The sequence below is a fragment of the Schistocerca serialis genome, unplaced genomic scaffold (assembly GCF_023864345.2).
Source record: "Schistocerca serialis cubense isolate TAMUIC-IGC-003099 unplaced genomic scaffold, iqSchSeri2.2 HiC_scaffold_620, whole genome shotgun sequence".
NCBI classification, from domain to species: domain Eukaryota; kingdom Metazoa; phylum Arthropoda; class Insecta; order Orthoptera; family Acrididae; genus Schistocerca; species Schistocerca serialis.
In genome coordinates this window covers 1-23,155 of record NW_026048212.1, presented here as the reverse complement: position 1 = coordinate 23,155, position 23,155 = coordinate 1, and the positions used below count along the sequence as shown (strand labels likewise).

General features: G+C 50.9%; 30 non-coding genes across 30 annotated transcripts; all 30 read right to left on the bottom strand.

Moving 5' to 3' along the window:
- Positions 1-255: 255 nt before the first annotated feature.
- Trnaa-agc (transfer RNA alanine (anticodon AGC)) lies at positions 256-328 on the bottom strand. Its single transcript has one exon. It is a non-coding gene; the product is annotated as a tRNA-Ala (tRNA).
- A 416-nt stretch (positions 329-744) lies between these two features.
- Trnaa-ugc (transfer RNA alanine (anticodon UGC)) lies at positions 745-817 on the bottom strand. The gene has a single exon. It is a non-coding gene; the product is annotated as a tRNA-Ala (tRNA).
- Positions 818-1,830: 1,013 nt separating this feature from the next.
- Positions 1,831-1,903, bottom strand: Trnaa-agc (transfer RNA alanine (anticodon AGC)). The gene has a single exon. It is a non-coding gene; the product is annotated as a tRNA-Ala (tRNA).
- A 416-nt stretch (positions 1,904-2,319) lies between these two features.
- Positions 2,320-2,392, bottom strand: Trnaa-ugc (transfer RNA alanine (anticodon UGC)). The gene has a single exon. It is a non-coding gene; the product is annotated as a tRNA-Ala (tRNA).
- A 1,013-nt stretch (positions 2,393-3,405) lies between these two features.
- On the bottom strand, positions 3,406-3,478 carry Trnaa-agc (transfer RNA alanine (anticodon AGC)). Its single transcript has one exon. It is a non-coding gene; the product is annotated as a tRNA-Ala (tRNA).
- Positions 3,479-3,894: 416 nt separating this feature from the next.
- On the bottom strand, positions 3,895-3,967 carry Trnaa-ugc (transfer RNA alanine (anticodon UGC)). Its single transcript has one exon. It is a non-coding gene; the product is annotated as a tRNA-Ala (tRNA).
- A 1,013-nt stretch (positions 3,968-4,980) lies between these two features.
- Positions 4,981-5,053, bottom strand: Trnaa-agc (transfer RNA alanine (anticodon AGC)). Its single transcript has one exon. It is a non-coding gene; the product is annotated as a tRNA-Ala (tRNA).
- Positions 5,054-5,469: 416 nt separating this feature from the next.
- Trnaa-ugc (transfer RNA alanine (anticodon UGC)) lies at positions 5,470-5,542 on the bottom strand. Its single transcript has one exon. It is a non-coding gene; the product is annotated as a tRNA-Ala (tRNA).
- A 1,013-nt stretch (positions 5,543-6,555) lies between these two features.
- On the bottom strand, positions 6,556-6,628 carry Trnaa-agc (transfer RNA alanine (anticodon AGC)). The gene has a single exon. It is a non-coding gene; the product is annotated as a tRNA-Ala (tRNA).
- A 416-nt stretch (positions 6,629-7,044) lies between these two features.
- Positions 7,045-7,117, bottom strand: Trnaa-ugc (transfer RNA alanine (anticodon UGC)). Its single transcript has one exon. It is a non-coding gene; the product is annotated as a tRNA-Ala (tRNA).
- Positions 7,118-8,130: 1,013 nt separating this feature from the next.
- On the bottom strand, positions 8,131-8,203 carry Trnaa-agc (transfer RNA alanine (anticodon AGC)). The gene has a single exon. It is a non-coding gene; the product is annotated as a tRNA-Ala (tRNA).
- A 416-nt stretch (positions 8,204-8,619) lies between these two features.
- Positions 8,620-8,692, bottom strand: Trnaa-ugc (transfer RNA alanine (anticodon UGC)). The gene has a single exon. It is a non-coding gene; the product is annotated as a tRNA-Ala (tRNA).
- Positions 8,693-9,705: 1,013 nt separating this feature from the next.
- On the bottom strand, positions 9,706-9,778 carry Trnaa-agc (transfer RNA alanine (anticodon AGC)). The gene has a single exon. It is a non-coding gene; the product is annotated as a tRNA-Ala (tRNA).
- Positions 9,779-10,194: 416 nt separating this feature from the next.
- On the bottom strand, positions 10,195-10,267 carry Trnaa-ugc (transfer RNA alanine (anticodon UGC)). The gene has a single exon. It is a non-coding gene; the product is annotated as a tRNA-Ala (tRNA).
- A 1,013-nt stretch (positions 10,268-11,280) lies between these two features.
- Trnaa-agc (transfer RNA alanine (anticodon AGC)) lies at positions 11,281-11,353 on the bottom strand. Its single transcript has one exon. It is a non-coding gene; the product is annotated as a tRNA-Ala (tRNA).
- A 416-nt stretch (positions 11,354-11,769) lies between these two features.
- Trnaa-ugc (transfer RNA alanine (anticodon UGC)) lies at positions 11,770-11,842 on the bottom strand. The gene has a single exon. It is a non-coding gene; the product is annotated as a tRNA-Ala (tRNA).
- A 1,013-nt stretch (positions 11,843-12,855) lies between these two features.
- On the bottom strand, positions 12,856-12,928 carry Trnaa-agc (transfer RNA alanine (anticodon AGC)). Its single transcript has one exon. It is a non-coding gene; the product is annotated as a tRNA-Ala (tRNA).
- A 416-nt stretch (positions 12,929-13,344) lies between these two features.
- On the bottom strand, positions 13,345-13,417 carry Trnaa-ugc (transfer RNA alanine (anticodon UGC)). The gene has a single exon. It is a non-coding gene; the product is annotated as a tRNA-Ala (tRNA).
- Positions 13,418-14,430: 1,013 nt separating this feature from the next.
- On the bottom strand, positions 14,431-14,503 carry Trnaa-agc (transfer RNA alanine (anticodon AGC)). Its single transcript has one exon. It is a non-coding gene; the product is annotated as a tRNA-Ala (tRNA).
- A 416-nt stretch (positions 14,504-14,919) lies between these two features.
- On the bottom strand, positions 14,920-14,992 carry Trnaa-ugc (transfer RNA alanine (anticodon UGC)). Its single transcript has one exon. It is a non-coding gene; the product is annotated as a tRNA-Ala (tRNA).
- Positions 14,993-16,006: 1,014 nt separating this feature from the next.
- Trnaa-agc (transfer RNA alanine (anticodon AGC)) lies at positions 16,007-16,079 on the bottom strand. The gene has a single exon. It is a non-coding gene; the product is annotated as a tRNA-Ala (tRNA).
- A 416-nt stretch (positions 16,080-16,495) lies between these two features.
- Positions 16,496-16,568, bottom strand: Trnaa-ugc (transfer RNA alanine (anticodon UGC)). Its single transcript has one exon. It is a non-coding gene; the product is annotated as a tRNA-Ala (tRNA).
- Positions 16,569-17,581: 1,013 nt separating this feature from the next.
- On the bottom strand, positions 17,582-17,654 carry Trnaa-agc (transfer RNA alanine (anticodon AGC)). The gene has a single exon. It is a non-coding gene; the product is annotated as a tRNA-Ala (tRNA).
- Positions 17,655-18,070: 416 nt separating this feature from the next.
- On the bottom strand, positions 18,071-18,143 carry Trnaa-ugc (transfer RNA alanine (anticodon UGC)). The gene has a single exon. It is a non-coding gene; the product is annotated as a tRNA-Ala (tRNA).
- Positions 18,144-19,156: 1,013 nt separating this feature from the next.
- Positions 19,157-19,229, bottom strand: Trnaa-agc (transfer RNA alanine (anticodon AGC)). Its single transcript has one exon. It is a non-coding gene; the product is annotated as a tRNA-Ala (tRNA).
- A 415-nt stretch (positions 19,230-19,644) lies between these two features.
- Positions 19,645-19,717, bottom strand: Trnaa-ugc (transfer RNA alanine (anticodon UGC)). The gene has a single exon. It is a non-coding gene; the product is annotated as a tRNA-Ala (tRNA).
- A 1,014-nt stretch (positions 19,718-20,731) lies between these two features.
- Positions 20,732-20,804, bottom strand: Trnaa-agc (transfer RNA alanine (anticodon AGC)). The gene has a single exon. It is a non-coding gene; the product is annotated as a tRNA-Ala (tRNA).
- A 416-nt stretch (positions 20,805-21,220) lies between these two features.
- On the bottom strand, positions 21,221-21,293 carry Trnaa-ugc (transfer RNA alanine (anticodon UGC)). The gene has a single exon. It is a non-coding gene; the product is annotated as a tRNA-Ala (tRNA).
- A 1,014-nt stretch (positions 21,294-22,307) lies between these two features.
- Positions 22,308-22,380, bottom strand: Trnaa-agc (transfer RNA alanine (anticodon AGC)). The gene has a single exon. It is a non-coding gene; the product is annotated as a tRNA-Ala (tRNA).
- A 416-nt stretch (positions 22,381-22,796) lies between these two features.
- On the bottom strand, positions 22,797-22,869 carry Trnaa-ugc (transfer RNA alanine (anticodon UGC)). Its single transcript has one exon. It is a non-coding gene; the product is annotated as a tRNA-Ala (tRNA).
- Between the last annotated feature and the right edge of the window lie 286 nt (positions 22,870-23,155).

The following is a 23,155-nucleotide window of genomic DNA, read 5'->3' as shown; positions in this document are numbered from 1 at the left end:
TTGGAATGTGCAGTGGGATTTTTGTGAATTCGGCGCAAGGCTGATCTTTCCGACATAGGTTTGAGAATCCTATGGGAACACGTGTACTGTTTCTAAATTAAGTGTAGTGGTGGGAGGAGGGTACTTCCTGCGCATTACAGCACGCTTGCCAATTGTGGCTGCTAATCGTTCGCTCGTATCTGCCTTGACACATTTTCTGGCTGTGAATTATTCCACTTGCATGGCAGTGTGCGCATGTTGGTGTGTTAAAAATTCTGGAGGCGCTGGGTATCGATCCCAGTACCTCTCGCATGCTAAGCGAGCGCTCTACCATCTGAGCTACGGCCCCTGCTGACCAACTGCGCTACATACAGCCATATCAATTGCACAGACCCTTGCACTCCAATTATTCCGCAGACAAACACTACTCTCAATGTGTCTGTGAGGGTGTCTTTCAGGTTTCCTGCATTCTGTATCGAATCGTAGTTGGCCAAAATCAAAGTGGCACGCACGACGTCGAAAATAGCGTTCGGCCAACGCTCTGAGGTAGACGAAAGTGTTGTTCACTCTCTAGACTTCACTGAGGTTAGGCCGTTTTACCTAAGGCAGATTTGCACTCGATGACACCTCGACAACAGCCGGTCCTCACATTTACGTCTTGCTCTCCTTACGTCAGTATACGAGTCTGTGACGCTGGCTTTGCAACATCTTGCGTGCCTTTAGGCTCGCCGCGACCAACACTTACCACGCACTGACCACAAAACATGGAGGCGCCGGGGCTTCAACCCGGGACCGTTCACATGCAAAGCGAACGCTCTACCAACTGAGCTACGCCGCCAAGCACAACCATGCTGCGCTCTTCTCCATTCTTTACTACTCTTATGTGCACGGACGCGATGGTTGGTTGGTTTGCAGGGCTGAAGGGAACAGAGTACAAAGGCGCGGACGCGTTCATATACACAAGAGTTCCAAGTAGTTTCGATGCTCTGGTATTACGACTGCAAATTCCGTCCGTTTTTAACGTCTTAAATTGAAGGGGCAGTCACAAGCTGCTCTGTTTTCAAGCCATGTCGACAATCACACAGCACCTGAGGTAACAAGCACATCTGAAGCCCCATTGTGCACTCGACTGTTCATGCCAACTCACTGCCTCGCACTTTACTACTGTGTACCACTCTTGTCGTCCAACTGCAAAAGACTGGGCCACAACAAGTTTCCGCGTCTCCATTGCACTGCGCAAACTACGAAACGCTCCCCAAACATGGCACTCACCCATGCAGACGACTTTTCCGACTTTACACGACGCTCACGCAACGCTCACGCCAGTGACAGCCTTATTTAGAGCTTGACTTCGCGCCCAAGCGAGTGAGCACATTTCGCCTACGGCTTAGGCCGCCCACCTAGTGTGGCTGCTCGGTGTCTGCAGGCAGCGAGGGGCTGCAAGCTTCCCGTATTCGCGCCTATGTCACCTCTGCTTGCTTGTCAGAGACAGAGTATCGCAAAACATACAACTCACTCCATGAATTGATTGCTACGGCATCTGTCATCAGCAGTCACAACTAGCAACACCAGTAGCAGCCGACTGCACGTAAAGAATTGGAATGTGCAGTGGGATTTTTGTGAATTCGGCGCAAGGCTGATCTTTCCGACATAGGTTTGAGAATCCTATGGGAACACGTGTACTGTTTCTAAATTAAGTGTAGTGGTGGGAGGAGGGTACTTCCTGCGCATTACAGCACGCTTGCCAATTGTGGCTGCTAATCGTTCGCTCGTATCTGCCTTGACACATTTTCTGGCTGTGAATTATTCCACTTGCATGGCAGTGTGCGCATGTTGGTGTGTTAAAAATTCTGGAGGCGCTGGGTATCGATCCCAGTACCTCTCGCATGCTAAGCGAGCGCTCTACCATCTGAGCTACGCCCCCTGCTGACCAACTGCGCTACATACAGCCATATCAATTGCACAGACCCTTGCACTCCAATTATTCCGCAGACAAACACTACTCTCAATGTGTCTGTGAGGGTGTCTTTCAGGTTTCCTGCATTCTGTATCGAATCGTAGTTGGCCAGAATCAAAGTGGCACGCACGACGTCGAAAATAGCGTTCGGCCAACGCTCTGAGGTAGACGAAAGTGTTGTTCACTCTCTAGACTTCACTGAGGTTAGGCCGTTTTACCCAAGGCAGATTTGCACTCGATGACACCTCGACAACAGCCGGTCCTCACATTTACGTCTTGCTCTCCTTACGTCAGTATACTAGTCTGTGACGCTGGCTTTGCAACATCTTGCGTGCCTTTAGGCTCGCCGCGACCAACACTTACCACGCACTGACCACAAAACATGGAGGCGCCGGGGCTTGAACCCGGGACCTTTCACATGCAAAGCGAACGCTCTACCAACTGAGCTACGCCCCCAAGCACAACCAAGCTGCGCTGTTCTCCATTCTTTACTACTCTTATGTGCACGGACACGATGGTTGGTTGGTTTGCAGGGCTGAAGGGAACAGAGTACAAAGGCGCGGACGCGTTCATATACACAAGAGTTCCAAGTAGTTTCGATGCTCTGGTATTACGACTGCAAATTCCGTCCGTTTTTAACGTCTTAAATTGAAGGGGCAGTCACAAGCTGCTCTGTTTTCAAGCCATGTCGACAATCACACAGCACCTGAGGTAACAAGCACATCTGAAGCCCCATTGTGCACTCGACTGTTCATGCCAACTCACTGCCTCGCACTTTACTACTGTGTACCACTCTTGTCGTCCAACTGCAAAAGACTGGGCCACAACAAGTTTCCGCGTCTCCATTGCACTGCGCAAACTACGAAACGCTCCCCAAACATGGCACTCACCCATGCAGACGTCTTTTCCGACTTTACACGACGCTCACGCAACGCTCACGCTAGTGACACCCTTATTTAGAGCTTGACGTCGCGCCCAAGCGAGTGAGCACATTTCGCCTACGGCTTAGGCCGCCCACCTAGTGTGGCTGCTCGGTGTCTGCAGGCAGCGAGGGGCTGCAAGCTTCCCGTATTCGCGCCTATGTCACCTCTGCTTGCTTGTCAGAGACAGAGTATCGCAAAACATACAACTCACTCCATGAATTGATTGCTACGGCATCTGTCATCAGCAGTCACAACTAGCAACACCAGTAGCAGCCGACTGCACGTAAAGAATTGGAATGTGCAGTGGGATTTTTGTGAATTCGGCGCAAGGCTGATCTTTCCGACATAGGTTTGAGAATCCTATGGGAACACGTGTACTGTTTCTAAATTAAGTGTAGTGGTGGGAGGAGGGTACTTCCTGCGCATTACAGCACGCTTGCCAATTGTGGCTGCTAATCGTTCGCTCGTATCTGCCTTGACACATTTTCTGGCTGTGAATTATTCCACTTGCATGGCAGTGTGCGCATGTTGGTGTGTTAAAAATTCTGGAGGCGCTGGGTATCGATCACAGTACCTCTCGCATGCTAAGCGAGCGCTCTACCATCTGAGCTACGCCCCCTGCTGACCAACTGCGCTACATACAGCCATATCAATTGCACAGACCCTTGCACTCCAATTATTCCGCAGACAAACACTACTCTCAATGTGTCTGTGAGGGTGTCTTTCAGGTTTCCTGCATTCTGTATCGAATCGTAGTTGGCCAGAATCAAAGTGGCACGCACGACGTCGAAAATAGCGTTCGGCCAACGCTCTGAGGTAGACGAAAGTGTTGTTCACTCTCTAGACTTCACTGAGGTTAGGCCGTTTTACCTAAGGCAGATTTGCACTCGATGACACCTCGACAACAGCCGGTCCTCACATTTACGTCTTGCTCTCCTTACGTCAGTATACGAGTCTGTGACGCTGGCTTTGCAACATCTTGCGTGCCTTTAGGCTCGCCGCGACCAACACTTACCACGCACTGACCACAAAACATGGAGGCGCCGGGGCTTCAACCCGGGACCGTTCACATGCAAAGCGAACGCTCTACCAACTGAGCTACGCCGCCAAGCACAACCATGCTGCGCTCTTCTCCATTCTTTACTACTCTTATGTGCACGGACGCGATGGTTGGTTGGTTTGCAGGGCTGAAGGGAACAGAGTACAAAGGCGCGGACGCGTTCATATACACAAGAGTTCCAAGTAGTTTCGATGCTCTGGTATTACGACTGCAAATTCCGTCCGTTTTTAACGTCTTAAATTGAAGGGGCAGTCACAAGCTGCTCTGTTTTCAAGCCATGTCGACAATCACACAGCACCTGAGGTAACAAGCACATCTGAAGCCCCATTGTGCACTCGACTGTTCATGCCAACTCACTGCCTCGCACTTTACTACTGTGTACCACTCTTGTCGTCCAACTGCAAAAGACTGGGCCACAACAAGTTTCCGCGTCTCCATTGCACTGCGCAAACTACGAAACGCTCCCCAAACATGGCACTCACCCATGCAGACGACTTTTCCGACTTTACACGACGCTCACGCAACGCTCACGCCAGTGACAGCCTTATTTAGAGCTTGACTTCGCGCCCAAGCGAGTGAGCACATTTCGCCTACGGCTTAGGCCGCCCACCTAGTGTGGCTGCTCGGTGTCTGCAGGCAGCGAGGGGCTGCAAGCTTCCCGTATTCGCGCCTATGTCACCTCTGCTTGCTTGTCAGAGACAGAGTATCGCAAAACATACAACTCACTCCATGAATTGATTGCTACGGCATCTGTCATCAGCAGTCACAACTAGCAACACCAGTAGCAGCCGACTGCACGTAAAGAATTGGAATGTGCAGTGGGATTTTTGTGAATTCGGCGCAAGGCTGATCTTTCCGACATAGGTTTGAGAATCCTATGGGAACACGTGTACTGTTTCTAAATTAAGTGTAGTGGTGGGAGGAGGGTACTTCCTGCGCATTACAGCACGCTTGCCAATTGTGGCTGCTAATCGTTCGCTCGTATCTGCCTTGACACATTTTCTGGCTGTGAATTATTCCACTTGCATGGCAGTGTGCGCATGTTGGTGTGTTAAAAATTCTGGAGGCGCTGGGTATCGATCCCAGTACCTCTCGCATGCTAAGCGAGCGCTCTACCATCTGAGCTACGCCCCCTGCTGACCAACTGCGCTACATACAGCCATATCAATTGCACAGACCCTTGCACTCCAATTATTCCGCAGACAAACACTACTCTCAATGTGTCTGTGAGGGTGTCTTTCAGGTTTCCTGCATTCTGTATCGAATCGTAGTTGGCCAGAATCAAAGTGGCACGCACGACGTCGAAAATAGCGTTCGGCCAACGCTCTGAGGTAGACGAAAGTGTTGTTCACTCTCTAGACTTCACTGAGGTTAGGCCGTTTTACCCAAGGCAGATTTGCACTCGATGACACCTCGACAACAGCCGGTCCTCACATTTACGTCTTGCTCTCCTTACGTCAGTATACTAGTCTGTGACGCTGGCTTTGCAACATCTTGCGTGCCTTTAGGCTCGCCGCGACCAACACTTACCACGCACTGACCACAAAACATGGAGGCGCCGGGGCTTGAACCCGGGACCTTTCACATGCAAAGCGAACGCTCTACCAACTGAGCTACGCCCCCAAGCACAACCAAGCTGCGCTGTTCTCCATTCTTTACTACTCTTATGTGCACGGACACGATGGTTGGTTGGTTTGCAGGGCTGAAGGGAACAGAGTACAAAGGCGCGGACGCGTTCATATACACAAGAGTTCCAAGTAGTTTCGATGCTCTGGTATTACGACTGCAAATTCCGTCCGTTTTTAACGTCTTAAATTGAAGGGGCAGTCACAAGCTGCTCTGTTTTCAAGCCATGTCGACAATCACACAGCACCTGAGGTAACAAGCACATCTGAAGCCCCATTGTGCACTCGACTGTTCATGCCAACTCACTGCCTCGCACTTTACTACTGTGTACCACTCTTGTCGTCCAACTGCAAAAGACTGGGCCACAACAAGTTTCCGCGTCTCCATTGCACTGCGCAAACTACGAAACGCTCCCCAAACATGGCACTCACCCATGCAGACGTCTTTTCCGACTTTACACGACGCTCACGCAACGCTCACGCTAGTGACACCCTTATTTAGAGCTTGACGTCGCGCCCAAGCGAGTGAGCACATTTCGCCTACGGCTTAGGCCGCCCACCTAGTGTGGCTGCTCGGTGTCTGCAGGCAGCGAGGGGCTGCAAGCTTCCCGTATTCGCGCCTATGTCACCTCTGCTTGCTTGTCAGAGACAGAGTATCGCAAAACATACAACTCACTCCATGAATTGATTGCTACGGCATCTGTCATCAGCAGTCACAACTAGCAACACCAGTAGCAGCCGACTGCACGTAAAGAATTGGAATGTGCAGTGGGATTTTTGTGAATTCGGCGCAAGGCTGATCTTTCCGACATAGGTTTGAGAATCCTATGGGAACACGTGTACTGTTTCTAAATTAAGTGTAGTGGTGGGAGGAGGGTACTTCCTGCGCATTACAGCACGCTTGCCAATTGTGGCTGCTAATCGTTCGCTCGTATCTGCCTTGACACATTTTCTGGCTGTGAATTATTCCACTTGCATGGCAGTGTGCGCATGTTGGTGTGTTAAAAATTCTGGAGGCGCTGGGTATCGATCCCAGTACCTCTCGCATGCTAAGCGAGCGCTCTACCATCTGAGCTACGGCCCCTGCTGACCAACTGCGCTACATACAGCCATATCAATTGCACAGACCCTTGCACTCCAATTATTCCGCAGACAAACACTACTCTCAATGTGTCTGTGAGGGTGTCTTTCAGGTTTCCTGCATTCTGTATCGAATCGTAGTTGGCCAAAATCAAAGTGGCACGCACGACGTCGAAAATAGCGTTCGGCCAACGCTCTGAGGTAGACGAAAGTGTTGTTCACTCTCTAGACTTCACTGAGGTTAGGCCGTTTTACCTAAGGCAGATTTGCACTCGATGACACCTCGACAACAGCCGGTCCTCACATTTACGTCTTGCTCTCCTTACGTCAGTATACGAGTCTGTGACGCTGGCTTTGCAACATCTTGCGTGCCTTTAGGCTCGCCGCGACCAACACTTACCACGCACTGACCACAAAACATGGAGGCGCCGGGGCTTCAACCCGGGACCGTTCACATGCAAAGCGAACGCTCTACCAACTGAGCTACGCCGCCAAGCACAACCATGCTGCGCTCTTCTCCATTCTTTACTACTCTTATGTGCACGGACGCGATGGTTGGTTGGTTTGCAGGGCTGAAGGGAACAGAGTACAAAGGCGCGGACGCGTTCATATACACAAGAGTTCCAAGTAGTTTCGATGCTCTGGTATTACGACTGCAAATTCCGTCCGTTTTTAACGTCTTAAATTGAAGGGGCAGTCACAAGCTGCTCTGTTTTCAAGCCATGTCGACAATCACACAGCACCTGAGGTAACAAGCACATCTGAAGCCCCATTGTGCACTCGACTGTTCATGCCAACTCACTGCCTCGCACTTTACTACTGTGTACCACTCTTGTCGTCCAACTGCAAAAGACTGGGCCACAACAAGTTTCCGCGTCTCCATTGCACTGCGCAAACTACGAAACGCTCCCCAAACATGGCACTCACCCATGCAGACGACTTTTCCGACTTTACACGACGCTCACGCAACGCTCACGCTAGTGACACCCTTATTTAGAGCTTGACGTCGCGCCCAAGCGAGTGAGCACATTTCGCCTACGGCTTAGGCCGCCCACCTAGTGTGGCTGCTCGGTGTCTGCAGGCAGCGAGGGGCTGCAAGCTTCCCGTATTCGCGCCTATGTCACCTCTGCTTGCTTGTCAGAGACAGAGTATCGCAAAACATACAACTCACTCCATGAATTGATTGCTACGGCATCTGTCATCAGCAGTCACAACTAGCAACACCAGTAGCAGCCGACTGCACGTAAAGAATTGGAATGTGCAGTGGGATTTTTGTGAATTCGGCGCAAGGCTGATCTTTCCGACATAGGTTTGAGAATCCTATGGGAACACGTGTACTGTTTCTAAATTAAGTGTAGTGGTGGGAGGAGGGTACTTCCTGCGCATTACAGCACGCTTGCCAATTGTGGCTGCTAATCGTTCGCTCGTATCTGCCTTGACACATTTTCTGGCTGTGAATTATTCCACTTGCATGGCAGTGTGCGCATGTTGGTGTGTTAAAAATTCTGGAGGCGCTGGGTATCGATCCCAGTACCTCTCGCATGCTAAGCGAGCGCTCTACCATCTGAGCTACGCCCCCTGCTGACCAACTGCGCTACATACAGCCATATCAATTGCACAGACCCTTGCACTCCAATTATTCCGCAGACAAACACTACTCTCAATGTGTCTGTGAGGGTGTCTTTCAGGTTTCCTGCATTCTGTATCGAATCGTAGTTGGCCAGAATCAAAGTGGCACGCACGACGTCGAAAATAGCGTTCGGCCAACGCTCTGAGGTAGACGAAAGTGTTGTTCACTCTCTAGACTTCACTGAGGTTAGGCCGTTTTACCCAAGGCAGATTTGCACTCGATGACACCTCGACAACAGCCGGTCCTCACATTTACGTCTTGCTCTCCTTACGTCAGTATACTAGTCTGTGACGCTGGCTTTGCAACATCTTGCGTGCCTTTAGGCTCGCCGCGACCAACACTTACCACGCACTGACCACAAAACATGGAGGCGCCGGGGCTTGAACCCGGGACCTTTCACATGCAAAGCGAACGCTCTACCAACTGAGCTACGCCCCCAAGCACAACCAAGCTGCGCTGTTCTCCATTCTTTACTACTCTTATGTGCACGGACACGATGGTTGGTTGGTTTGCAGGGCTGAAGGGAACAGAGTACAAAGGCGCGGACGCGTTCATATACACAAGAGTTCCAAGTAGTTTCGATGCTCTGGTATTACGACTGCAAATTCCGTCCGTTTTTAACGTCTTAAATTGAAGGGGCAGTCACAAGCTGCTCTGTTTTCAAGCCATGTCGACAATCACACAGCACCTGAGGTAACAAGCACATCTGAAGCCCCATTGTGCACTCGACTGTTCATGCCAACTCACTGCCTCGCACTTTACTACTGTGTACCACTCTTGTCGTCCAACTGCAAAAGACTGGGCCACAACAAGTTTCCGCGTCTCCATTGCACTGCGCAAACTACGAAACGCTCCCCAAACATGGCACTCACCCATGCAGACGTCTTTTCCGACTTTACACGACGCTCACGCAACGCTCACGCTAGTGACACCCTTATTTAGAGCTTGACGTCGCGCCCAAGCGAGTGAGCACATTTCGCCTACGGCTTAGGCCGCCCACCTAGTGTGGCTGCTCGGTGTCTGCAGGCAGCGAGGGGCTGCAAGCTTCCCGTATTCGCGCCTATGTCACCTCTGCTTGCTTGTCAGAGACAGAGTATCGCAAAACATACAACTCACTCCATGAATTGATTGCTACGGCATCTGTCATCAGCAGTCACAACTAGCAACACCAGTAGCAGCCGACTGCACGTAAAGAATTGGAATGTGCAGTGGGATTTTTGTGAATTCGGCGCAAGGCTGATCTTTCCGACATAGGTTTGAGAATCCTATGGGAACACGTGTACTGTTTCTAAATTAAGTGTAGTGGTGGGAGGAGGGTACTTCCTGCGCATTACAGCACGCTTGCCAATTGTGGCTGCTAATCGTTCGCTCGTATCTGCCTTGACACATTTTCTGGCTGTGAATTATTCCACTTGCATGGCAGTGTGCGCATGTTGGTGTGTTAAAAATTCTGGAGGCGCTGGGTATCGATCCCAGTACCTCTCGCATGCTAAGCGAGCGCTCTACCATCTGAGCTACGCCCCCTGCTGACCAACTGCGCTACATACAGCCATATCAATTGCACAGACCCTTGCACTCCAATTATTCCGCAGACAAACACTACTCTCAATGTGTCTGTGAGGGTGTCTTTCAGGTTTCCTGCATTCTGTATCGAATCGTAGTTGGCCAGAATCAAAGTGGCACGCACGACGTCGAAAATAGCGTTCGGCCAACGCTCTGAGGTAGACGAAAGTGTTGTTCACTCTCTAGACTTCACTGAGGTTAGGCCGTTTTACCTAAGGCAGATTTGCACTCGATGACACCTCGACAACAGCCGGTCCTCACATTTACGTCTTGCTCTCCTTACGTCAGTATACTAGTCTGTGACGCTGGCTTTGCAACATCTTGCGTGCCTTTAGGCTCGCCGCGACCAACACTTACCACGCACTGACCACAAAACATGGAGGCGCCGGGGCTTGAACCCGGGACCTTTCACATGCAAAGCGAACGCTCTACCAACTGAGCTACGCCCCCAAGCACAACCAAGCTGCGCTGTTCTCCATTCTTTACTACTCTTATGTGCACGGACACGATGGTTGGTTGGTTTGCAGGGCTGAAGGGAACAGAGTACAAAGGCGCGGACGCGTTCATATACACAAGAGTTCCAAGTAGTTTCGATGCTCTGGTATTACGACTGCAAATTCCGTCCGTTTTTAACGTCTTAAATTGAAGGGGCAGTCACAAGCTGCTCTGTTTTCAAGCCATGTCGACAATCACACAGCACCTGAGGTAACAAGCACATCTGAAGCCCCATTGTGCACTCGACTGTTCATGCCAACTCACTGCCTCGCACTTTACTACTGTGTACCACTCTTGTCGTCCAACTGCAAAAGACTGGGCCACAACAAGTTTCCGCGTCTCCATTGCACTGCGCAAACTACGAAACGCTCCCCAAACATGGCACTCACCCATGCAGACGTCTTTTCCGACTTTACACGACGCTCACGCAACGCTCACGCTAGTGACACCCTTATTTAGAGCTTGACGTCGCGCCCAAGCGAGTGAGCACATTTCGCCTACGGCTTAGGCCGCCCACCTAGTGTGGCTGCTCGGTGTCTGCAGGCAGCGAGGGGCTGCAAGCTTCCCGTATTCGCGCCTATGTCACCTCTGCTTGCTTGTCAGAGACAGAGTATCGCAAAACATACAACTCACTCCATGAATTGATTGCTACGGCATCTGTCATCAGCAGTCACAACTAGCAACACCAGTAGCAGCCGACTGCACGTAAAGAATTGGAATGTGCAGTGGGATTTTTGTGAATTCGGCGCAAGGCTGATCTTTCCGACATAGGTTTGAGAATCCTATGGGAACACGTGTACTGTTTCTAAATTAAGTGTAGTGGTGGGAGGAGGGTACTTCCTGCGCATTACAGCACGCTTGCCAATTGTGGCTGCTAATCGTTCGCTCGTATCTGCCTTGACACATTTTCTGGCTGTGAATTATTCCACTTGCATGGCAGTGTGCGCATGTTGGTGTGTTAAAAATTCTGGAGGCGCTGGGTATCGATCCCAGTACCTCTCGCATGCTAAGCGAGCGCTCTACCATCTGAGCTACGGCCCCTGCTGACCAACTGCGCTACATACAGCCATATCAATTGCACAGACCCTTGCACTCCAATTATTCCGCAGACAAACACTACTCTCAATGTGTCTGTGAGGGTGTCTTTCAGGTTTCCTGCATTCTGTATCGAATCGTAGTTGGCCAAAATCAAAGTGGCACGCACGACGTCGAAAATAGCGTTCGGCCAACGCTCTGAGGTAGACGAAAGTGTTGTTCACTCTCTAGACTTCACTGAGGTTAGGCCGTTTTACCTAAGGCAGATTTGCACTCGATGACACCTCGACAACAGCCGGTCCTCACATTTACGTCTTGCTCTCCTTACGTCAGTATACGAGTCTGTGACGCTGGCTTTGCAACATCTTGCGTGCCTTTAGGCTCGCCGCGACCAACACTTACCACGCACTGACCACAAAACATGGAGGCGCCGGGGCTTCAACCCGGGACCGTTCACATGCAAAGCGAACGCTCTACCAACTGAGCTACGCCGCCAAGCACAACCATGCTGCGCTCTTCTCCATTCTTTACTACTCTTATGTGCACGGACGCGATGGTTGGTTGGTTTGCAGGGCTGAAGGGAACAGAGTACAAAGGCGCGGACGCGTTCATATACACAAGAGTTCCAAGTAGTTTCGATGCTCTGGTATTACGACTGCAAATTCCGTCCGTTTTTAACGTCTTAAATTGAAGGGGCAGTCACAAGCTGCTCTGTTTTCAAGCCATGTCGACAATCACACAGCACCTGAGGTAACAAGCACATCTGAAGCCCCATTGTGCACTCGACTGTTCATGCCAACTCACTGCCTCGCACTTTACTACTGTGTACCACTCTTGTCGTCCAACTGCAAAAGACTGGGCCACAACAAGTTTCCGCGTCTCCATTGCACTGCGCAAACTACGAAACGCTCCCCAAACATGGCACTCACCCATGCAGACGACTTTTCCGACTTTACACGACGCTCACGCAACGCTCACGCTAGTGACACCCTTATTTAGAGCTTGACGTCGCGCCCAAGCGAGTGAGCACATTTCGCCTACGGCTTAGGCCGCCCACCTAGTGTGGCTGCTCGGTGTCTGCAGGCAGCGAGGGGCTGCAAGCTTCCCGTATTCGCGCCTATGTCACCTCTGCTTGCTTGTCAGAGACAGAGTATCGCAAAACATACAACTCACTCCATGAATTGATTGCTACGGCATCTGTCATCAGCAGTCACAACTAGCAACACCAGTAGCAGCCGACTGCACGTAAAGAATTGGAATGTGCAGTGGGATTTTTGTGAATTCGGCGCAAGGCTGATCTTTCCGACATAGGTTTGAGAATCCTATGGGAACACGTGTACTGTTTCTAAATTAAGTGTAGTGGTGGGAGGAGGGTACTTCCTGCGCATTACAGCACGCTTGCCAATTGTGGCTGCTAATCGTTCGCTCGTATCTGCCTTGACACATTTTCTGGCTGTGAATTATTCCACTTGCATGGCAGTGTGCGCATGTTGGTGTGTTAAAAATTCTGGAGGCGCTGGGTATCGATCCCAGTACCTCTCGCATGCTAAGCGAGCGCTCTACCATCTGAGCTACGCCCCCTGCTGACCAACTGCGCTACATACAGCCATATCAATTGCACAGACCCTTGCACTCCAATTATTCCGCAGACAAACACTACTCTCAATGTGTCTGTGAGGGTGTCTTTCAGGTTTCCTGCATTCTGTATCGAATCGTAGTTGGCCAGAATCAAAGTGGCACGCACGACGTCGAAAATAGCGTTCGGCCAACGCTCTGAGGTAGACGAAAGTGTTGTTCACTCTCTAGACTTCACTGAGGTTAGGCCGTTTTACCCAAGGCAGATTTGCACTCGATGACACCTCGACAACAGCCGGTCCTCACATTTACGTCTTGCTCTCCTTACGTCAGTATACTAGTCTGTGACGCTGGCTTTGCAACATCTTGCGTGCCTTTAGGCTCGCCGCGACCAACACTTACCACGCACTGACCACAAAACATGGAGGCGCCGGGGCTTGAACCCGGGACCTTTCACATGCAAAGCGAACGCTCTACCAACTGAGCTACGCCCCCAAGCACAACCAAGCTGCGCTGTTCTCCATTCTTTACTACTCTTATGTGCACGGACACGATGGTTGGTTGGTTTGCAGGGCTGAAGGGAACAGAGTACAAAGGCGCGGACGCGTTCATATACACAAGAGTTCCAAGTAGTTTCGATGCTCTGGTATTACGACTGCAAATTCCGTCCGTTTTTAACGTCTTAAATTGAAGGGGCAGTCACAAGCTGCTCTGTTTTCAAGCCATGTCGACAATCACACAGCACCTGAGGTAACAAGCACATCTGAAGCCCCATTGTGCACTCGACTGTTCATGCCAACTCACTGCCTCGCACTTTACTACTGTGTACCACTCTTGTCGTCCAACTGCAAAAGACTGGGCCACAACAAGTTTCCGCGTCTCCATTGCACTGCGCAAACTACGAAACGCTCCCCAAACATGGCACTCACCCATGCAGACGTCTTTTCCGACTTTACACGACGCTCACGCAACGCTCACGCTAGTGACACCCTTATTTAGAGCTTGACGTCGCGCCCAAGCGAGTGAGCACATTTCGCCTACGGCTTAGGCCGCCCACCTAGTGTGGCTGCTCGGTGTCTGCAGGCAGCGAGGGGCTGCAAGCTTCCCGTATTCGCGCCTATGTCACCTCTGCTTGCTTGTCAGAGACAGAGTATCGCAAAACATACAACTCACTCCATGAATTGATTGCTACGGCATCTGTCATCAGCAGTCACAACTAGCAACACCAGTAGCAGCCGACTGCACGTAAAGAATTGGAATGTGCAGTGGGATTTTTGTGAATTCGGCGCAAGGCTGATCTTTCCGACATAGGTTTGAGAATCCTATGGGAACACGTGTACTGTTTCTAAATTAAGTGTAGTGGTGGGAGGAGGGTACTTCCTGCGCATTACAGCACGCTTGCCAATTGTGGCTGCTAATCGTTCGCTCGTATCTGCCTTGACACATTTTCTGGCTGTGAATTATTCCACTTGCATGGCAGTGTGCGCATGTTGGTGTGTTAAAAATTCTGGAGGCGCTGGGTATCGATCCCAGTACCTCTCGCATGCTAAGCGAGCGCTCTACCATCTGAGCTACGGCCCCTGCTGACCAACTGCGCTACATACAGCCATATCAATTGCACAGACCCTTGCACTCCAATTATTCCGCAGACAAACACTACTCTCAATGTGTCTGTGAGGGTGTCTTTCAGGTTTCCTGCATTCTGTATCGAATCGTAGTTGGCCAAAATCAAAGTGGCACGCACGACGTCGAAAATAGCGTTCGGCCAACGCTCTGAGGTAGACGAAAGTGTTGTTCACTCTCTAGACTTCACTGAGGTTAGGCCGTTTTACCTAAGGCAGATTTGCACTCGATGACACCTCGACAACAGCCGGTCCTCACATTTACGTCTTGCTCTCCTTACGTCAGTATACGAGTCTGTGACGCTGGCTTTGCAACATCTTGCGTGCCTTTAGGCTCGCCGCGACCAACACTTACCACGCACTGACCACAAAACATGGAGGCGCCGGGGCTTCAACCCGGGACCGTTCACATGCAAAGCGAACGCTCTACCAACTGAGCTACGCCGCCCAAGCACAACCATGCTGCGCTCTTCTCCATTCTTTACTACTCTTATGTGCACGGACGCGATGGTTGGTTGGTTTGCAGGGCTGAAGGGAACAGAGTACAAAGGCGCGGACGCGTTCATATACACAAGAGTTCCAAGTAGTTTCGATGCTCTGGTATTACGACTGCAAATTCCGTCCGTTTTTAACGTCTTAAATTGAAGGGGCAGTCACAAGCTGCTCTGTTTTCAAGCCATGTCGACAATCACACAGCACCTGAGGTAACAAGCACATCTGAAGCCCCATTGTGCACTCGACTGTTCATGCCAACTCACTGCCTCGCACTTTACTACTGTGTACCACTCTTGTCGTCCAACTGCAAAAGACTGGGCCACAACAAGTTTCCGCGTCTCCATTGCACTGCGCAAACTACGAAACGCTCCCCAAACATGGCACTCACCCATGCAGACGACTTTTCCGACTTTACACGACGCTCACGCAACGCTCACGCTAGTGACACCCTTATTTAGAGCTTGACGTCGCGCCCAAGCGAGTGAGCACATTTCGCCTACGGCTTAGGCCGCCCACCTAGTGTGGCTGCTCGGTGTCTGCAGGCAGCGAGGGGCTGCAAGCTTCCCGTATTCGCGCCTATGTCACCTCTGCTTGCTTGTCAGAGACAGAGTATCGCAAAACATACAACTCACTCCATGAATTGATTGCTACGGCATCTGTCATCAGCAGTCACAACTAGCAACACCAGTAGCAGCCGACTGCACGTAAAGAATTGGAATGTGCAGTGGGATTTTTGTGAATTCGGCGCAAGGCTGATCTTTCCGACATAGGTTTGAGAATCCTATGGGAACACGTGTACTGTTTCTAAATTAAGTGTAGTGGTGGGAGGAGGGTACTTCCTGCGCATTACAGCACGCTTGCCAATTGTGGCTGCTAATCGTTCGCTCGTATCTGCCTTGACACATTTTCTGGCTGTGAATTATTCCACTTGCATGGCAGTGTGCGCATGTTGGTGTGTTAAAAATTCTGGAGGCGCTGGGTATCGATCCCAGTACCTCTCGCATGCTAAGCGAGCGCTCTACCATCTGAGCTACGCCCCCTGCTGACCAACTGCGCTACATACAGCCATATCAATTGCACAGACCCTTGCACTCCAATTATTCCGCAGACAAACACTACTCTCAATGTGTCTGTGAGGGTGTCTTTCAGGTTTCCTGCATTCTGTATCGAATCGTAGTTGGCCAGAATCAAAGTGGCACGCACGACGTCGAAAATAGCGTTCGGCCAACGCTCTGAGGTAGACGAAAGTGTTGTTCACTCTCTAGACTTCACTGAGGTTAGGCCGTTTTACCCAAGGCAGATTTGCACTCGATGACACCTCGACAACAGCCGGTCCTCACATTTACGTCTTGCTCTCCTTACGTCAGTATACTAGTCTGTGACGCTGGCTTTGCAACATCTTGCGTGCCTTTAGGCTCGCCGCGACCAACACTTACCACGCACTGACCACAAAACATGGAGGCGCCGGGGCTTGAACCCGGGACCTTTCACATGCAAAGCGAACGCTCTACCAACTGAGCTACGCCCCCAAGCACAACCAAGCTGCGCTGTTCTCCATTCTTTACTACTCTTATGTGCACGGACACGATGGTTGGTTGGTTTGCAGGGCTGAAGGGAACAGAGTACAAAGGCGCGGACGCGTTCATATACACAAGAGTTCCAAGTAGTTTCGATGCTCTGGTATTACGACTGCAAATTCCGTCCGTTTTTAACGTCTTAAATTGAAGGGGCAGTCACAAGCTGCTCTGTTTTCAAGCCATGTCGACAATCACACAGCACCTGAGGTAACAAGCACATCTGAAGCCCCATTGTGCACTCGACTGTTCATGCCAACTCACTGCCTCGCACTTTACTACTGTGTACCACTCTTGTCGTCCAACTGCAAAAGACTGGGCCACAACAAGTTTCCGCGTCTCCATTGCACTGCGCAAACTACGAAACGCTCCCCAAACATGGCACTCACCCATGCAGACGTCTTTTCCGACTTTACACGACGCTCACGCAACGCTCACGCTAGTGACACCCTTATTTAGAGCTTGACGTCGCGCCCAAGCGAGTGAGCACATTTCGCCTACGGCTTAGGCCGCCCACCTAGTGTGGCTGCTCGGTGTCTGCAGGCAGCGAGGGGCTGCAAGCTTCCCGTATTCGCGCCTATGTCACCTCTGCTTGCTTGTCAGAGACAGAGTATCGCAAAACATACAACTCACTCCATGAATTGATTGCTACGGCATCTGTCATCAGCAGTCACAACTAGCAACACCAGTAGCAGCCGACTGCACGTAAAGAATTGGAATGTGCAGTGGGATTTTTGTGAATTCGGCGCAAGGCTGATCTTTCCGACATAGGTTTGAGAATCCTATGGGAACACGTGTACTGTTTCTAAATTAAGTGTAGTGGTGGGAGGAGGGTACTTCCTGCGCATTACAGCACGCTTGCCAATTGTGGCTGCTAATCGTTCGCTCGTATCTGCCTTGACACATTTTCTGGCTGTGAATTATTCCACTTGCATGGCAGTGTGCGCATGTTGGTGTGTTAAAAATTCTGGAGGCGCTGGGTATCGATCCCAGTACCTCTCGCATGCTAAGCGAGCGCTCTACCATCTGAGCTACGGCCCCTGCTGACCAACTGCGCTACATACAGCCATATCAATTGCACAGACCCTTGCACTCCAATTATTCCGCAGACAAACACTACTCTCAATGTGTCTGTGAGGGTGTCTTTCAGGTTTCCTGCATTCTGTATCGAATCGTAGTTGGCCAAAATCAAAGTGGCACGCACGACGTCGAAAATAGCGTTCGGCCAACGCTCTGAGGTAGACGAAAGTGTTGTTCACTCTCTAGACTTCACTGAGGTTAGGCCGTTTTACCTAAGGCAGATTTGCACTCGATGACACCTCGACAACAGCCGGTCCTCACATTTACGTCTTGCTCTCCTTACGTCAGTATACGAGTCTGTGACGCTGGCTTTGCAACATCTTGCGTGCCTTTAGGCTCGCCGCGACCAACACTTACCACGCACTGACCACAAAACATGGAGGCGCCGGGGCTTCAACCCGGGACCGTTCACATGCAAAGCGAACGCTCTACCAACTGAGCTACGCCGCCAAGCACAACCATGCTGCGCTCTTCTCCATTCTTTACTACTCTTATGTGCACGGACGCGATGGTTGGTTGGTTTGCAGGCTGAAGGGAACAGAGTACAAAGGCGCGGACGCGTTCATATACACAAGAGTTCCAAGTAGTTTCGATGCTCTGGTATTACGACTGCAAATTCCGTCCGTTTTTAACGTCTTAAATTGAAGGGGCAGTCACAAGCTGCTCTGTTTTCAAGCCATGTCGACAATCACACAGCACCTGAGGTAACAAGCACATCTGAAGCCCCATTGTGCACTCGACTGTTCATGCCAACTCACTGCCTCGCACTTTACTACTGTGTACCACTCTTGTCGTCCAACTGCAAAAGACTGGGCCACAACAAGTTTCCGCGTCTCCATTGCACTGCGCAAACTACGAAACGCTCCCCAAACATGGCACTCACCCATGCAGACGACTTTTCCGACTTTACACGACGCTCACGGCAACGCTCACGCCAGTGACAGCCTTATTTAGAGCTTGACTTCGCGCCCAAGCGAGTGAGCACATTTCGCCTACGGCTTAGGCCGCCCACCTAGTGTGGCTGCTCGGTGTCTGCAGGCAGCGAGGGGCTGCAAGCTTCCCGTATTCGCGCCTATGTCACCTCTGCTTGCTTGTCAGAGACAGAGTATCGCAAAACATACAACTCACTCCATGAATTGATTGCTACGGCATCTGTCATCAGCAGTCACAACTAGCAACACCAGTAGCAGCCGACTGCACGTAAAGAATTGGAATGTGCAGTGGGATTTTTGTGAATTCGGCGCAAGGCTGATCTTTCCGACATAGGTTTGAGAATCCTATGGGAACACGTGTACTGTTTCTAAATTAAGTGTAGTGGTGGGAGGAGGGTACTTCTGCGCATTACAGCACGCTTGCCAATTGTGGCTGCTAATCGTTCGCTCGTATCTGCCTTGACACATTTTCTGGCTGTGAATTATTTCCACTTGCATGGCAGTGTGCGCATGTTGGTGTGTTAAAAATTCTGGAGGCGCTGGGTATCGATCCCAGTACCTCTCGCATGCTAAGCGAGCGCTCTACCATCTGAGCTACGCCCCCTGCTGACCAACTGCGCTACATACAGCCATATCAATTGCACAGACCCTTGCACTCCAATTATTCGCAGACAAACACTACTCTCAATGTGTCTGTGAGGGTGTCTTTCAGGTTTCCTGCATTCTGTATCGAATCGTAGTTGGCCAGAATCAAAGTGGCACGCACGACGTCGAAAATAGCGTTCGGCCAACGCTCTGAGGTAGACGAAAGTGTTGTTCACTCTCTAGACTTCACTGAGGTTAGGCCGTTTTACCCAAGGCAGATTTGCACTCGATGACACCTCGACAACAGCCGGTCCTCACATTTACGTCTTGCTCTCCTTACGTCAGTATACTAGTCTGTGACGCTGGCTTTGCAACATCTTGCGTGCCTTTAGGCTCGCCGCGACCAACACTTACCACGCACTGACCACAAAACATGGAGGCGCCGGGGCTTGAACCCGGGACCTTTCACATGCAAAGCGAACGCTCTACCAACTGAGCTACGCCCCCAAGCACAACCAAGCTGCGCTGTTCTCCATTCTTTACTACTCTTATGTGCACGGACACGATGGTTGGTTGGTTTGCAGGGCTGAAGGGAACAGAGTACAAAGGCGCGGACGCGTTCATATACACAAGAGTTCCAAGTAGTTTCGATGCTCTGGTATTACGACTGCAAATTCCGTCCGTTTTTAACGTCTTAAATTGAAGGGGCAGTCACAAGCTGCTCTGTTTTCAAGCCATGTCGACAATCACACAGCACCTGAGGTAACAAGCACATCTGAAGCCCCATTGTGCACTCGACTGTTCATGCCAACTCACTGCCTCGCACTTTACTACTGTGTACCACTCTTGTCGTCCAACTGCAAAAGACTGGGCCACAACAAGTTTCCGCGTCTCCATTGCACTGCGCAAACTACGAAACGCTCCCCAAACATGGCACTCACCCATGCAGACGACTTTTCCGACTTTACACGACGCTCACGCAACGCTCACGCTAGTGACACCCTTATTTAGAGCTTGACGTCGCGCCCAAGCGAGTGAGCACATTTCGCCTACGGCTTAGGCCGCCCACCTAGTGTGGCTGCTCGGTGTCTGCAGGCAGCGAGGGGCTGCAAGCTTCCCGTATTTCGCGCCTATGTCACCTCTGCTTGCTTGTCAGAGACAGAGTATCGCAAAACATACAACTCACTCCATGAATTGATTGCTACGGCATCTGTCATCAGCAGTCACAACTAGCAACACCAGTAGCAGCCGACTGCACGTAAAGAATTGGAATGTGCAGTGGGATTTTTGTGAATTCGGCGCAAGGCTGATCTTTCCGACATAGGTTTGAGAATCCTATGGGAACACGTGTACTGTTTCTAAATTAAGTGTAGTGGTGGGAGGAGGGTACTTCCTGCGCATTACAGCACGCTTGCCAATTGTGGCTGCTAATCGTTCGCTCGTATCTGCCTTGACACATTTTCTGGCTGTGAATTATTCCACTTGCATGGCAGTGTGCGCATGTTGGTGTGTTAAAAATTCTGGAGGCGCTGGGTATCGATCCCAGTACCTCTCGCATGCTAAGCGAGCGCTCTACCATCTGAGCTACGCCCCCTGCTGACCAACTGCGCTACATACAGCCATATCAATTGCACAGACCCTTGCACTCCAATTATTCCGCAGACAAACACTACTCTCAATGTGTCTGTGAGGGTGTCTTTCAGGTTTCCTGCATTCTGTATCGAATCGTAGTTGGCCAGAATCAAAGTGGCACGCACGACGTCGAAAATAGCGTTCGGCCAACGCTCTGAGGTAGACGAAAGTGTTGTTCACTCTCTAGACTTCACTGAGGTTAGGCCGTTTTACCCAAGGCAGATTTGCACTCGATGACACCTCGACAACAGCCGGTCCTCACATTTACGTCTTGCTCTCCTTACGTCAGTATACTAGTCTGTGACGCTGGCTTTGCAACATCTTGCGTGCCTTTAGGCTCGCCGCGACCAACACTTACCACGCACTGACCACAAAACATGGAGGCGCCGGGGCTTGAACCCGGGACCTTTCACATGCAAAGCGAACGCTCTACCAACTGAGCTACGCCCCCAAGCACAACCAAGCTGCGCTGTTCTCCATTCTTTACTACTCTTATGTGCACGGACACGATGGTTGGTTGGTTTGCAGGGCTGAAGGGAACAGAGTACAAAGGCGCGGACGCGTTCATATACACAAGAGTTCCAAGTAGTTTCGATGCTCTGGTATTACGACTGCAAATTCCGTCCGTTTTTAACGTCTTAAATTGAAGGGGCAGTCACAAGCTGCTCTGTTTTCAAGCCATGTCGACAATCACACAGCACCTGAGGTAACAAGCACATCTGAAGCCCCATTGTGCACTCGACTGTTCATGCCAACTCACTGCCTCGCACTTTACTACTGTGTACCACTCTTGTCGTCCAACTGCAAAAGACTGGGCCACAACAAGTTTCCGCGTCTCCATTGCACTGCGCAAACTACGAAACGCTCCCCAAACATGGCACTCACCCATGCAGACGTCTTTTCCGACTTTACACGACGCTCACGCAACGCTCACGCTAGTGACACCCTTATTTAGAGCTTGACGTCGCGCCCAAGCGAGTGAGCACATTTCGCCTACGGCTTAGGCCGCCCACCTAGTGTGGCTGCTCGGTGTCTGCAGGCAGCGAGGGGCTGCAAGCTTCCCGTATTCGCGCCTATGTCACCTCTGCTTGCTTGTCAGAGACAGAGTATCGCAAAACATACAACTCACTCCATGAATTGATTGCTACGGCATCTGTCATCAGCAGTCACAACTAGCAACACCAGTAGCAGCCGACTGCACGTAAAGAATTGGAATGTGCAGTGGGATTTTTGTGAATTCGGCGCAAGGCTGATCTTTCCGACATAGGTTTGAGAATCCTATGGGGAACACGTGTACTGTTTCTAAATTAAGTGTAGTGGTGGGAGGAGGGTACTTCCTGCGCATTACAGCACGCTTGCCAATTGTGGCTGCTAATCGTTCGCTCGTATCTGCCTTGACACATTTTCTGGCTGTGAATTATTCCACTTGCATGGCAGTGTGCGCATGTTGGTGTGTTAAAAATTCTGGAGGCGCTGGGTATCGATCCCAGTACCTCTCGCATGCTAAGCGAGCGCTCTACCATCTGAGCTACGCCCCCTGCTGACCAACTGCGCTACATACAGCCATATCAATTGCACAGACCCTTGCACTCCAATTATTCCGCAGACAAACACTACTCTCAATGTGTCTGTGAGGGTGTCTTTCAGGTTTCCTGCATTCTGTATCGAATCGTAGTTGGCCAGAATCAAAGTGGCACGCACGACGTCGAAAATAGCGTTCGGCCAACGCTCTGAGGTAGACGAAAGTGTTGTTCACTCTCTAGACTTCACTGAGGTTAGGCCGTTTTACCCAAGGCAGATTTGCACTCGATGACACCTCGACAACAGCCGGTCCTCACATTTACGTCTTGCTCTCCTTACGTCAGTATACTAGTCTGTGACGCTGGCTTTGCAACATCTTGCGTGCCTTTAGGCTCGCCGCGACCAACACTTACCACGCACTGACCACAAAACATGGAGGCGCCGGGGCTTGAACCCGGGACCTTTCACATGCAAAGCGAACGCTCTACCAACTGAGCTACGCCCCCAAGCACAACCAAGCTGCGCTGTTCTCCATTCTTTACTACTCTTATGTGCACGGACACGATGGTTGGTTGGTTTGCAGGGCTGAAGGGAACAGAGTACAAAGGCGCGGACGCGTTCATATACACAAGAGTTCCAAGTAGTTTCGATGCTCTGGTATTACGACTGCAAATTCCGTCCGTTTTTAACGTCTTAAATTGAAGGGGCAGTCACAAGCTGCTCTGTTTTCAAGCCATGTCGACAATCACACAGCACCTGAGGTAACAAGCACATCTGAAGCCCCATTGTGCA